Source organism: Convolutriloba macropyga, chromosome 14 (assembly GCF_964194025.1).
Source record: "Convolutriloba macropyga chromosome 14, txConMacr16.3, whole genome shotgun sequence".
NCBI classification, from domain to species: domain Eukaryota; kingdom Metazoa; phylum Xenacoelomorpha; order Acoela; family Convolutidae; genus Convolutriloba; species Convolutriloba macropyga.
In genome coordinates, this window is record NC_134481.1 from 9369270 (window position 1) to 9385130 (window position 15861).

Here is a 15861-nt window from a genome sequence, read left to right on the forward strand (position 1 = left end):
AATTTGACTTTTTCAGCTTTGCTGTGTGAACAAATGTAAAACGAAAAAAGAGCGTCAGACGACGAAACAAAAAAACCAAGAGCACCGCAATATAGCTTCGCTCAGCTTACAGCTTCGCAGCTATAATTAGAGGGCACACAAGTAAGGTTAAAATTAAAAGTAAGGTCAAACTAACAGTCTCCCTTCTTTAAGAACAGCTCGCTTTGAAGCATCAACAATTTCGGGCCACCTAAGTGTGCTGGAGCCTCGAATGCAGAGGGTGGAACTCCTTAGCAGCAAACTTATTAAATAGTTTCAGCTTACTATGAAAATCCGGGCATCTTGGGTATCCGGTTTTTAGAGACCGGTGAACAATTTTGGGTGAACGATTTTTAGAGACCGGTATTGATATGGTATTCTAAAATTGGTGCAGGTTAAAAGTGCAATCTTTGAAAGCAATCAATCTTTCCTTTGTGACAAGTTCTTGGCGGTCACAAATCTGCGTTAGCTGTTTGAGGACTCAGCATTAACCCAGCCAAAAACACGTTGAAAGATTTGAATAAATCAATTAAACGAGGATCAATTAGTTTTAAGCGAGACATTATTTTCTGACACGGCGTGATCAGCAATTGTGCCAGCAAGCACAAGAGCAAGAACAACACAGCCTCTCTAACCAGCTAAAACATACCGGGCAGATTGCCAGAAAATAGACGCAATAGCTTCGTAGATCTGCAGTCTCAAAGAAAAAAAAACAGTAAAAAAGACATACCAAAAAATACGTCTTTTCATCGAAGGCTGATATGTTCTATTCTGACTAAAAATCTTTATACGTTTTTGCTGCCTCTAATAGCTGCTCTCTAATAACCTCTATATAGAGTGACACACACCCATTTGACCATATCTTATTGAAATAAAGTAATTAAAAGTCAATTTCAAAGTGAGGAAATCATTTTTTAGAGTGAGATAAGTCAAGTGTAATAAAAAATTTAATCACGCTAATGAACAAACTCGCTCCACTAAGAGCAAAAAATGACGTCCCGCACGAACTTCAGGTAAAATTGCATGAACGAATGACGAAAAAGCTGATTTGAAGTTGTTGTCACGTCATATGGTCGTAACAAAAATACGGACGGAACAAAAAAAAACGAGAGAAGGCCAACAATAGACCCAGCTATCGCTCTGCGGCTTTTAAAAAATTGATTGAGCAGTTCAAAGATAAAGTTGCTGCCATTATTTACCTGCGAAGAGATTTGTTTCATCTCATCAAAAACTTAAAGAGTCTAACTATAGAAGCGAGAAATCTCCTCTCATAGAGAAAGAAGAAAAACAAAGTTATACATCACAAGCTCAAACAGGTAATCCCCGAGTGGAATTCAATATAGTGCACCAAAACTGTGACAAATTACGGAAGCTCAATCAGCAAAAAAGATCGAAGAAGAATAAGAAGGGCAGCAGACAGAGAAGGCGACGAATATTGACTGAGGCGAAACCCGAGTGAATAGCGTGAAATTTACTTAAACTGTTCTTCTTTTCTGAAGAACCTTCCGTAGATACTTTGTTGTCTCTTAGTTTACAGTTTTTAGTTTGTTTGTTTTCCACCGCTCCTAAAGTAGATGCTTTGCTGTCTCTTAGGTGCTAGTGAAAATCAATTTCCTTGATCCTCCTTCCGAATATTCTCTCGCCTAATTTAAATTTAGTTCCACCGTTCTAATTCATATCAAGAGATAAGGTTCAACAAGCTCACATTATTTGTTTTGAAATCCATGCCATTAAGCTAACTACTCACGTGCTTTCTTTAAGGAAAATTAATATGTCAAACCTTGATCACGCTGCAAAAAGAAGGCTTGAATCACACTCGAAGGACTTTTATCCGACCATTGATGAAATGATTCAAGATGCGAGAATTGTCAGTAATCATCTACAAAAAAGCTAAAAGATTGGTTCAATTCCCTCGTCCGTGATGATTAGCCAAAATTTAAAACCACACGTAATATATTCATCGAAATGCAAAACATTGATGACATCAGGGAAACTGTACATGAGGTTATCATAAAAACTTAGCTATTTGCTTCAAAATGAACGAGCAGCTAAAAAATTGATAACTGAAAGCGTGAAGTAAACTTTTACAGAAAACTCATGCACGCTCTAAAAACGGAGTTATACCAAGAGGGCGCCAGTCATTTTAAATCAAACTCGCATTAGCGGTACTCCTGAAACAAGAAACAATTCAACTGAGGAACTGTTCAACGCGGACCACAATCAATTTAATTCAAATCCTTGGTGAACAAACACATGTGCAAATCATCAAGAGGTTAGGGAAGCAGAATTCAAAACGAAGCAGTCAAGAACCATGTTGGTATCTGAGAGCAGTCCGTGGGAAGTGAGAAAATTTCTGGCAAAACGACGGAAGTTCGTCGGTTGTGAATTTCACGTCTTTCTGTCAACAGCTCTGAACCAGAAAGAAGAAATCTGGGTCGAGAAACAAATGCTGCTCAAAAAACGTGGCCTAAAAATTTGCGGAGCTTCGAAACAAGACATCCGTATTCAAAACGAAGCAGTTTCAATTTAAGGGTCAACAAATGAAAAACCTAGTCTTAACGAGAGCAAAATAAAATGCTTTGAAATTGCCGCGTAATTAACTCAAATTTCTCATAGGTCCTTAGTGACTACAAATTTCTCATAGGTCCTTAGTCTTCATTACAAGAAGCCTCCAGAAATTAAATAGTTGAATAAGTTTTGTTGTCGCTGCTGAATTCTCTAAACATGACATCATCGCTATAATTTAAACTTGGTTGCCATCAGAAATCAGCAATATTGAGATTTTTCTGCAAAATTATCAACTTTTAAAAAACGAAAAAAATGGAAATCCGAAGCGCAAACCTTGAGGTGTGCTGATTGGCGTGCGGAATAATATTACTTCTTTCCCAATTGATGATAAAAATCTGAATGACAAACTAACGACTTCGTTTGCAAGTTAACTTATAAATGTTAATGATGAAAACGTATTTTTTTTGTTTTTATACGTTAAAAGCAATTACCGAATCTCAAAACGATTTAAAATCTTACTTCTGTTTTCTATACAACGATGAGTGGTGAGAGATAGAGGTTATTATGGTAGGGGGTTGCAATCTTCCTTCGAACAATTAGAGCCAGCCGACATATATGAGAAACAAATGGTTGATTTATATTATTGTCAATATTTAATTCTCGATATTTGCTTTCCCAAAGTTGTTGAAAACTCATGCGATCAAATTTTCGTTAATGATCACAATAGAGTTATTGAAATCAAATGCTCGCTCAATATTTTAAGTTTATCTGATCACATTCAGATATTATTAGATCTTGAGCTAAGTACTGGTATAAACGAGAAAACCGACATGCACCAAACAGAGTTTTGAGCTATTGTAAATGCGATTACATTGGTTTGTTGGAAAATCTGAGACTCAACCCTTTTGATTCCAAGAATAGCATCTGTGATCAGATGCTTAGCGATTAGTATCAATGGTTACTCGAGTCGACCATAAAATTCACACCAAGACGGAGTAAGCATAGATCTAATTTGACCCTTGGATCACGCCTGCGACATCACCTCTAATGAAAAAGTTTAACACACTGCAGAGAAAACAGAATTCACTGGCCAAAAATGACTGAATGAGAATCAAGATAGAAACGGCGATAAACTGTCTATAAGAAGCCATAGACCTAGATAAAAAGCCACGAATCAAAGCTTTTCAACTCACGGAGTTCTTAAGACTTTTGCAAGTATTTTAAAAACTTACGGAAAGGAACGTCAATTACGCCTCAATTTAAATGAAACAAAATTGTAGCAAACTGTGATGCTGAAAAATGTCCTCGCTTTAATTACCTTTTCTCTTCAGTTTTCATTGTGTCATAGCTCTTCATTAATGATCTGAACAGAAATAAATTTTTGAACAATTTTACCGTGACGGAAGAAGCATTAGTTGAAGTTTTCTGGTCATTAGGCTTATCAAAGTCATGTGGGCCTGATCACTTGATGCAGTTGTCCCCAAGAACTGCGCGAAATAATTTACCAAATCCATCTTGTATTACAAAATTTTGGGCGCCTCGGAATTTTTCCTAGTGAGTGGAAAAAAGGGGCAGTTAGGCCTATTGTCAAGAAAAAAGGATGAAAAGCAGATGTGGTAAGTTATCGTCCAGTATAACTATTATGCATTGTCTCGGAATTTCTCGAAATATTTTTGAATGGCTCAACTGTCAATTTTTTCGAAACACTCATAATTTATTCAGATTACGGTCATTGTGAAGGAAGAGCAAATTTTCCTTCATATTAGTACCTACATGGATAGAAGACACAAATTCCATTTTGAGAACAATCGAAAGTGTAGCTTATTTCTCATGGACTGGTCCAAAACATTTGGTCTACTTGATCACGGAATACTCTTGTGTAAGATAAATTGTATTCGAATATGCTGCAAGTTGTTCAAGATTTTAAAGAGTTACCTGCGCGAAATACTGCAATACGTGAAAATTAGAAATCTAAGATCGAAGAGTTCGACGGTCAACAAAAGGTGAAACCCAGGGCCCAATACATGGGCACCTACATTTTTCTTTTTTTATTAATGACTTACCTGAAATAGCTTTCAACTCCAAAGTTTTTTTAGTGACAATCTCAAATTATTATTATAAAATGAAAATCAAGGAAATGCACACGTAATCAAACAATATCCAGACTCAATATCGCATTTTTAATATCAAGCCGAGACTAAGACCGGCGTTGATTCAGTAGTCGCTGGAACAATCGAGAACTATGGAGGACCTTGGACCACTATGCACGACAGCCTCACTTGCAAGGAACATGTAGAATTGCGGACCCGTAAAACCAATAAGTTCTTCCAAAACACATCATATCTCCTGACGTTTACAACAAAACTAAATCTACTTAAAGGTAGGCTCATTCCAATTTTAATCTATGGATTCAACTGTTATGTTCCTTTAAAGTCTAATATGCGACTCATAAAAAAATCTCGGAAAAAATTTTGAAACAGATACTGAGCCTTAATTACAGCAAACGACTAAGATCCCTGAACTTATTGCCTTTCAACTATCAGTTTGAGCTACCTGATTTTTTCTTGCTATCGAAATCGGAGAACAAGTATTATGCTTTAGGTTGCCTGAAATCAGAAAGGAATTTCAGCGGTCACATTTTTTCCATCGAACAAAATATAGAGCAAATACTTTTGATTCAAATGTTAAATTTTTTCAACTAGTTGGACTCGAATCTTAAATTTGATTTGTAAGTACTTCGAAATTTATTTCAGCGTGAAAATTTGTGTTCCATATCATTCATCGGCATCTGCGAAAATTTCGGTCCTCAAATATAATAGATTTAACCAACTTAAATTAGTATGATTCATCTATATATTTATATTTTTCTTGCGGGAGCAGTACCGCCAGCTTCACCAGTGCATGCGAAGACACATGGACAAAATGTTGCCTTCCCAACATCAGTTATTCTTTTATGCATATTTGTCCGCTTTATTTGAATCATGGTACTTGTAGTTTATGCTTTATCATAGCTCGCCACTGAAGCATAAATCAGATTACTGGGCGCTATACTATAAATGCCCACTAGCCTGGGGGCTACTATAAGAAAACCTGTCGGGCCTATGTTTATGTTCCTCAGCTCATATGTAGCATACCATAAACAAATTGTGTTTCTAAACGTCTCGAAATTGATTCTCAATATATAAATTGAATACCGTCGGAACGGTTTCTCTCGAACGACAGGCGAGGTCTCGGCTTTGGCTATAAGATTTTTGCCACATTGATTGCTTCGGGGCAGGAAAAGGTGAATATTTTACCTGCCGTTCAGCGTCCTCAACCCCCCCCCCCAGTTCTAACACCAACACGGAATTTTTTTACAGTACACTACACAGTGCACAAAAGTTACTTATCCGGGCCGAGGAATTTGGCCAAAAAATTATGTGAGAAACTAGCGGCAACTAGCGGCAACTAGCGTTGACAAGGTGGAAAACTCACCGCAATATTCTTACACAATTTTGCATTGAATGCCTTGAATTTAAAGACAAAAATGCAACGCATTAAACGCAAAATTATTTAAAATATGGCGCTGAGTTTTCCAACTTGTCAACGCTAGTTGACGCTGATCTTACATATTTAGCGTTGACTTTAGCGTAGATCTTACATATTTAGCGTAGAAATTAGCGGAGACCTTACATAATTAGCGTTGACTTTAGCGTAGAACTTACAAAAAAATCAAAGCGTTCACTTGATCAATTGATCTCCATTGCGTTTGGGACTCGAACTACTGACCTCCTGATTATTTGTCGCCTCTTCTACCATTGTGCCACAGTATCTTGGTTTCCTTAAGAGCCACAATCTTTATAAAGCGTAGATCTTACATATATCGCGTTGACTTTAGCGTAGATCTTAAATATTTTGCGTTGATTTTAGCATAGATTTTACTTATTTTGCGTTGAATTTAGCGCAGAAATTGCATATACTTCGTTGAGTATGGAGCCAATTTTTTATATTTTTCGTTGACATCAGCATAGATCTTACACGTTTTGCGTTGAATTTAGCGTAAAAGAGATCTTACATAAATTCAACGTACTCAACGCATTTACCATTTGAGGCGTACTGGGAAAATTTTTAATTTTTTTTTTATAAGTTTTGAAAAAAATTTGAATTCCTAAAAGGGTCTGAAATGGTTTTTGCATCGTAAGAGAGCTCTCAAGTTATTTTTTGCTGACTTCATTTTTCTCACTTGTGCAGTATAGGGGTCGAAACAGTAAAAAAAAAATTTTTCAAAAAACAAACATGAAAAAGTTTTGAAATCGTAAAATGATCTGAAATGGATTTTGCACTATAAAAGAGGACTAAAAAGTTATTTTTTGCTGACTGCACTTTTCTAACCTGAGCAGTGTAGAGGGTTGAAACAGTAAAAAAAATTATTTTTTTGAAAAACAAATTGGAAAAACTTGAAATCGTAAAATGGTCTGAATTGGATTTTGCACTAGAAAAGAGCTCTAAAAAATGATTGTTTTCTGACTTCATGTTTCTCACCGTCGCAGTATAAGGAAACAGTGAAAAAAAATAATTTTTCAAATAAAAAACTTGGAAAACTTTCGAAATCGTAAAATGGTCTGAAATGGAGTTTGCACTATAAAGGAGCACTAAAAAGTAGTTTTTTTGCTGACTTCGCTTTTCTCAACTCTGAAGAATAGGGGTCGAAACAGTGAAAAAATTGACTCTTTGGAAAAAATAACTTGAAAAGTTTTTGAAATGTTAAATTGGTCTGAATTGGAATGGAAAAATTTCAACGCTAAATATGTAAGATCTACGCCAAAATTCAACGCAAAATATGAAAGATTTGCCTTGAATGCGTTGAATTCATGTAAGATCTACGCTAAATTCAACGCTAAATATGTAATATCTACGCTAAAATTCAACGTAAATATGTAATATTGGCGTTGAGTGCGTTAAATTTATATAAGATCTACGCTAAATTCAACGCTAAATATGTAAGATCTACGCAAAAAGTCAACACAAAATATGTAAGATTGGCGTTGAATGCGTTGAATTTATGTAAAATCTACGCTAAATTCAACGCAAAATAAGTAAGATTGGCATTGATTGCTTTGAATTTATGAAAGATCTACGCTAAATGCAGCGCATAATATGTAAGATCTACGCTAAAATTCAACGCCACATATGAAAAAAATCTACGCTAAATACAATGCAAAATATGTAAGATCTACGCTAAAGTTCAACGCTAAATATGTAAGATCTACGCCCAAATTGAACGCAAAATAGGTAAGGTTGGCGTTGAATGCGTTGAATTTATACAAGACTACGCTAAACTCAACGGTAAATGTGTAAGATCTACGCTAAAGTTCAACGCTATATATGTAAGATCTACGCCAAATTTCAACGTAAAATATGTAGGATTGGCGTTGAGTGCGTTGAGTTTATGTAAGATCTACGCTAAATTCAACGCTAAATATGTAATATCTACGCTAAAATTCAACGTAAATATGTAATATTGGCGTTGAGTGCGTTAAATTTATATAAGATCTACGCTAAATTCAACGCTAAATATGTAAGATCTACGCAAAAAGTCAACACAAAATATGTAAGATTGGCGTTGAATGCGTTGAATTTATGTAAAATCTACGCTAAATTCAACGGTAAATATGTAAGATCTACGCTAAAGTTCAACAATAAATATGTAAGATCTACGCCTAAATTCAACGCAAAATAGGTAAGATTGGTGTTGAATGCGTTGAATTTATGTAAAATCTACGCTAAATTCAACGGTAAATATGTAAGATGTACGCTAATATTCAACGCTATATATGTAAAATCTATGCCAAATTTCAACGCAAAATATGTAGGACTGGCGTTGAATGCTTTGAATTTATGTAAGATCTACGCTAAATTCAACCCTAAATATGTACGATCTACGCAAAAATTCAACGCAAAAAATGTAAGACTGGCGTTGAATGCGTTGAATTTATGTAAGATCTACGCTAAATTCAACCCTAAATATGTACGATCTACGCAAAAATTCAACGCAAAAAATGTAAGACTGGCGTTGAATGCGTTGAATTTTTGTAAGATCTACGCTAAAAATGGACGCTAAATATATAAAATCTACGCCAAAATTCAACGCAAAATAAGTAAGATTTGCGTTGAATGCGTTGAATTCATGTAAGATCTACGCTAAATTCAACGCTAAATATGTAATATCTACGCTAAAATTCAACGCAAAATATGTAATATTGGCGTTGAGTGCGTTGAATTTATGTAAGATCTACGCTAAATATATAAGGTCTACGCAAAAATTCAACCTCAAAATATGTAAGATTGGCGTTGAATGCGTTGAACTTTTGTAAGATCTACGCTAAAAATCGGCGCTAAATATGTAAAATATACGACAAAATTCAACGCAAATTAAGTAAGATTGGCATTGATTGCGTTGAATTTATGTAAGATCTACGCAAAAATCAACGCAAAATATGTAAGATCTACGCTAAAATTCAACGCCACATATGTAAGATCTACGCCAAAATTCAACACAAAATATGTAAGATTGGCGTTGAATGCGTTGAATTTTTGTAAGATCTACGCTAAAAATGGACGCTAAATATATAAAATCTACGCCAAAATTCAACGCAAAATAAGTAAGATTTGCGTTGAATGCGTTGAATTCATGTAAGATCTACGCTAAATTCAACGCTAAATATGTAATATCTACGCTAAAATTCAACGCAAAATATGTAATATTGGCGTTGAGTGCGTTGAATTTATGTAAGATCTACGCTAAATATATAAGGTCTACGCAAAAATTCAACCTCAAAATATGTAAGATTGGCGTTGAATGCGTTGAACTTTTGTAAGATCTACGCTAAAAATCGGCGCTAAATATGTAAAATATACGACAAAATTCAACGCAAATTAAGTAAGATTGGCATTGATTGCGTTGAATTTATGTAAGATCTACGCTAAAATCAACGCAAAATATGTAAGATCTACGCTAAAATTCAACGCCACATATGTAAGATCTACGCCAAAATTCAACACAAAATATGTAAGATTGGCGTTGAATGCGTTGAACTTTTGTAAGATCTGCGCTAAAAATCGGCGCTAAATATGTAAACTATACGCCAAAATTCAACGCAAAATAAGTAAGATTGGCATTGATTGCGTTGAATTTATGTAAGATCTACGCTAATATCAACGCAAAATATGTAAGATCTACGCTAAAATTCAACGCCACATATGTAAGATCTACGCCCAAAATTCAACACAAAGTATGTAAGATCGGCGTTGAATGCGTTGAACTTGTGTAAGATGTACGCTAAATTCAACCCAAAATATGCAAGATCTACGCTAAAGTTCAACAATAAATATGTAAGATCTACGCTAAAATTCAACGCAAAATACGTAAGATTGGCGTTGAATGCGTTGAATTTATGTAAGATCTACGCTAAATTCAACGCTAAATATGTAAGATCTACGCAAAAATTCAACGCAAAATATGTAAGATTGGCGTTGAATGCGTTGAATTTTTGTAAGATCTACGCTAAAAATCGACGCTAAATATGTAAAATCTACGCCCAAATTCAACGCAAAATAAGTAAGATTGGCATTGATTGCTTTGAATTTATGAAAGATCTACGCTAAATGCAGCGCATAATATGTAAGATCTACGCTAAAATTCAACGCCACATATGAAAAAAATCTACGCTAAATACAATGCAAAATATGTAAGATCTACGCTAAAGTTCAACGCCAAATATGTAAGATCTACGCCCAAATTGAACGCAAAATAGGTAAGGTTGGCGTTGAATGCGTTGAATTTATACAAGACTACGCTAAATTCAACGGTAAATGTGTAAGATCTACGCTAAAGTTCAACGCTATATATGTAAGATCTACGCCAAATTTCAACGTAAAATATGTAGGATTGGCGTTGAGTGCGTTGAGTTTATGTAAGATCTACGCTAAATTCAACGCTAAATATGTAAGTTCTACGCTAAAATTCAACGCTAATTATGTAAGATCTACGCCAAAATTCATCGCAAAATCAACATCTACGCTCAAGCCAATCTTACAGAATTTTGCGTTTATTAGCGTTGGCACCTCGGCCCGGGTATAATATTATGAGACACAATGACATCCGCAAATGCATCAGTAATATACTCGATGCTGCATATGGTGATGCAGCCCGAACCATCTTCTAAGCCTGTGCAACTCCAAACCTTGGTAAATTAACGCACATGATGAAAGATGATGATCAATTTGACAAAAGAACAACGATACCATGAGAATTCAACTTTCAATTTGACGTTTTTTGATGTCAAAATCTACAACTTCCATGCAACAGAACGGCAAACATCTCTACAATGTTTACTAGCAACAAGCAGACAAAAACTGAAAAAAGAAAAGCGCATCATCATAGATATACACACTAAAAAAAGTTCAGGTAAATTTACCTGAACCAAGTTCAGGTAACTAGAAGTTCAGGTGTAAAAGCACCTGAAATACACCTGAACTGAATTTCAGGTAAATTTTCGACTGAACAAGTTCAGGTGTGGTTACCTGAAAAAAACTTTCATTGCATTCGGCAGTGGAACAACAAAAATTTAGCAGAAACTAAAACACAAAACCAATACAAACTTTAGGAGAAACATCAACACATTTATTAGGCAGCGTCCAGCATTTTTTCAAAGTGGTTCAATTTTAAATTTTGCAAAGTTACTGTAAAGTTTAGCATCAATTTTTCCCGCTCTTCAGCTCTACTGATGTTTCTGGATCGAACAACTAATATGGGAGCCATTTGGGTTGTCTGAATTTTATATCAATCCTGAAGTTTCAGAAAAACGGTTTTAAGCGACTTTAATTTCTTTAAATCATAACAACAGGAAACGCAGTGGTTTTAAAGTGGATCAACTTGAATGCAATCACTCTTCCCTATATAATAAGTCAAAAACTACTATTCCTACATAAAGTAGCTCTCTGAAAAACTGGATTATACGTATATAGAAACGGTAACGACGTATGGTCCTCATTTAGCTTCCATTTATTTAAAGTCTTTCAGAACAAGATTGTTATTCTTCTTAATTCGAACTATTTCCATTTTCCAACTTAAGCACTGCTTCAAAACCCTGTCCGTCGAACTGAAGTTTGTCTGTTAATTTTAGGTGCATCTTTTTGAAATGGGGCTCTACAAAGTATAGAGGACAAAACAAACATTTATGGAACTATTTCCTGCCGTTTATTAAGTTTAGCAAATCTACGATTAAGTATAATATAAAGGTTTCCCACTCTTCAGCCCCACTGATGTTTCTAGATCGAACCAGTAATTTGGAAGCCATTTGGGTTGTCTAAATTGAATATCTATCCTGAAGTTTCAGAAAAACGCTTTAAAGAGACTTTAATTTCTTTAAATCATAACAACAGGAAACGCAGTGGTTTTAAAGTGGATCAATTTGAATGCAATCACTCTTATCTAATATTAAATCAAAAACTATTATTCCTGCATAAAGTAGATCTCTGAAAAACTGGATTATAAGTATATAGAACCGGTAACGACATATGGTCCTCATTTAGCTTCCATTTATTTAAAGTCTTTCAGAATCAGATTGTTATTCTTCTTAATTCGAACTAATTCCATTTTCCAACATAAGCACTGCTTCAAATTCCTGTCCGTCGAATTGAAGTTTGCCTGTTAATTTTAGGTGCATTTTTACGAAACTGGTCTCTCTTGAAAGTTTAGAGGGCAAAACAAACATTTATGGAACTATTTCCTGCCGTTTATTAATTTTAGCAAAGCTGCGGTTAAGTTTAATATAAAGGTTTCCCACTCTTCAGCCCTAATGATGTTTCTAGATCGAACAAAAAATTTGTGAGCCAATTGAGTTGTCTGTAGTGAATATCAATCCTGAAGTTTCAGAAAAACGGTTTAAAGAGACTTGAATTTCTTTAAATCATAACAACAGGAAACGCAGTGGTTTTAAAGTGGATCAACTTGAATGCAATCACTCTTCCCTATTTATTAAATCAAAAAATATTATTCCTGCATAAAATCGATCTCTGGAAAACCGGATTATACGTATAAAGAACCGGTAACGACATATGGTCCTCATTTAGCTTCCCTTTATTTAAAGTCTTTCAGAATCAGATTGTTATTCTTCTTAATTCGAACTAATTCCATTTTCCAACATAAGCACTGCTTCAAATTCCTGTCCGTCGAATTGAAGTTTGCCTGTTAATTTTAGGTGCATCTTTCCGAAACTGGTCTCTCTAGAAAGTATAGAGGACAAAACAAACATTTATGGAACTATTTCCTGTCGTTTATTAATTTTAGCAAAGCTACGGTTAAGTTTAATATAAAGGTTTCCCACTCTTTAGCCCTACTGATGTTTCCTGATCGAACAATTAATTTGTGAGCCAATTGGGTTGTCTGAGTTGAATATCAGTTCTGAAGTTTCAGAAAAACGGTTTAAAGAGACTTTAATTTCTTTAAATCACAACAACAGGAAACGAAGTGGTTTTAAAGTGGATCAACTTGACTGCAATCACTCTTCCCTATATATTAAATCAAAAACCATTGTTTGTGCATAAAGTACATCTGTGGAAAACTGGATTATAAGTATATAGAACCGGTAACGACATATGGTCCTCATTTAGCTTCCATTTATTTAAAGTCTTTCAGAATCAGATTGTTATTCTTCTTAATTCGAACTAATTCCATTTTCCAACATAAGCACTGCTTCAAATTCCTGTCCGTCGAATTGAAGTTTGCCTGTTAATTTTAGGTGCATTTTTACGAAACTGGTCTCTCTTGAAAGTTTAGAGGGCAAAACAAACATTTATGGAACTATTTCCTGCCGTTTATTAATTTTAGCAAAGCTACGGTTAAGTTTAATATAAAGGTTTCCCACTCTTCAGCCCTAATGATGTTTCTAGATCGAACAAAAAATTTGTGAGCCAATTGAGTTGTCTGTAGTGAATATCAATCCTGAAGTTTCAGAAAAACGGTTTAAAGAGACTTGAATTTCTTTAAATCATAACAACAGGAAACGCAGTGGTTTTAAAGTGGATCAACTTGACTGCAATCACTCTTCCCTATATATTAAATCAAAAACCATTGTTTGTGCATAAAGTACATCTGTGGAAAACTGGATTATAAGTATATAGAACCGGTAACGACATATGGTCCTCATTTAGCTTCCATTTATTTAAAGTCTTTCAGAATCAGATTGTTATTCTTCTTAATTCGAACTAATTCCATTTTCCAACATAAGCACTGCTTCAAATTCCTGTCCGTCGAATTGAAGTTTGCCTGTTAATTTTAGGTGCATCTTTCCGAAACTGGTCTCTCTAGAAAGTATAGAGGACAAAACAAACATTTATGGAACTATTTCCTGTCGTTTATTAATTTTAGCAAAGCTACGGTTAAGTTTAATATAAAGGTTTCCCACTCTTTAGCCCTACTGATGTTTCCTGATCGAACAAGTAATTTGTGAGCCAATTGGGTTGTCTGAATTGAATATCAGTTCTGAAGTTTCAGAAAAACGGTTTAAAGAGACTTTAATTTAAATCACAACAACAGGAAACGCAGTGGTTTTAAAGTGGATCAACTTGACTGCAATCACTCTTCCCTATATATTAAATCAAAAACTATTATTCCTGCATAAAGTACATCTCTGGAAAACTGGATTATAAGTATATAGAACCGGTAACGACATATGGTCCTCATTTAGCTTCCATTTATTTAAAGTCTTTCAGAATCAGATTGTTATTCTTCTTAATTCGAACTAAATACTTTTTCCAATATAAGCACTGCTTCAAAACCCTGTCCGTCGAATTGAAGTTTGCCTGTTAATTATAAGTACATCTTTCCGAAACTGGTCTCTCTAGAAAGTATAGAGGACAAAACAAACATTTATGGAACTATTTCCTGTCGTTTATTAATTTTAGCAAAGCTACGGTTAAGTTTAATATAAAGGTTTCCCACTCTTTAGCCCTACTGACGTTTCCTGATTGAACAAGTAATTTGTGAGCCAATTGGGTTGTCTGAATTGAATATCAGTTCTGAAGTTTCAGAAAAACGGTTTAAAGAGACTTTAATTTAAATCACAACAACAGGAAACGCAGTGGTTTTAAAGTGGATCAACTTGACTGCAATCACTCTTCCCTATATATTAAATCAAAAACTATTATTCCTGCATAAAGTACATCTCTGGAAAACTGGATTATAAGTATATAGAACCGGTAACGACATATGGTCCTCATTTAGCTTCCATTTATTTAAAGTTTTTCAGAATCAGATTGTTATTCTTCTTAATTCGAACTAAATCCTTTTTCCAATATAAGCACTGCTTCAAAACCCTGTCCGTCGAATTGAAGTTTGCCTGTTAATTATAAGTACATCTTTCCAAACTGGTCTCTCTAGAAAGTTTAGAGGACAAAACAAACAATTATGGAACTATTTCCTGCCGTCTATTAATTTTAGCAAAGCTACGGTTAAGTTTAATATAAAGGTTTCCCACTCTTCAGCCCTAATGATGTTTCTAGATCGAACAAAAAATTTGTGAGCCAATTGAGTTGTCTGTAGTGAATATCAATCCTGAAGTTTCAGAAAAACGGTTTAAAGAGACTTGAATTTCTTTAAATCATAACAACAGGAAACGCAGTGGTTTTAAAGTGGATCAACTTGAATGCAATCACTCTTCCCTATTTATTAAATCAAAAAATATTATTCCTGCATAAAGTACATCTCTGGAAAACTGGATTATAAGTATATAGAACCGGTAACGACATATGGTCCTCATTTAGCTTCCATTTATTTAAAGTTTTTCAGAATCAGATTGTTATTCTTCTTAATTCGAACTAAATCCTTTTTCCAATATAAGCACTGCTTCAAAACCCTGTCCGTCGAATTGAAGTTTGCCTGTTAATTATAAGTACATCTTTCCAAACTGGTCTCTCTAGAAAGTTTAGAGGACAAAACAAACAATTATGGAACTATTTCCTGCCGTCTATTAATTTTAGCAAAGCTACGGTTAAGTTTAATATAAAGGATTCCCACTCTTCTGCCCTACTGATGTTTTCTGATTGAACAAGTAATTTGTGAGCCAATTGGGTTGTCTGAATTGAATATCAATTCTGAAGTTTCAGAAAAACGGTTTAAAGAGACTTTAATTTCTTTAAATCACAACAACAGGAAACGCAGTGGTTTTAAAGTGGATCAACTTGACTGCAATCACTCTTCCCTATATATTAAATCAAAAACCATTGTTTGTGCATAAAGTAGATCTGTGGAAAACTGGATTATAAGTATATAGAACCGGTAACGACATATGGTCC

The 15861-nt window shown here is 34.7% G+C and overlaps 1 protein-coding gene across 1 annotated transcript in view; it reads left to right on the top strand.

Moving 5' to 3' along the window:
• The first annotated feature begins 277 nt into the window (after positions 1-277).
• The window catches only part of LOC142353271 (ubiquitin-conjugating enzyme E2-17 kDa), a 140229-nt gene continuing 124645 nt past the window's right edge, over positions 278-15861 (top strand). Inside the window, exon 1 of the mRNA XM_075405502.1 lies at positions 278-290. The gene's annotated coding sequence lies outside the window, so the exon portion shown is untranslated. The remainder of the gene's footprint in view (positions 291-15861) is intronic.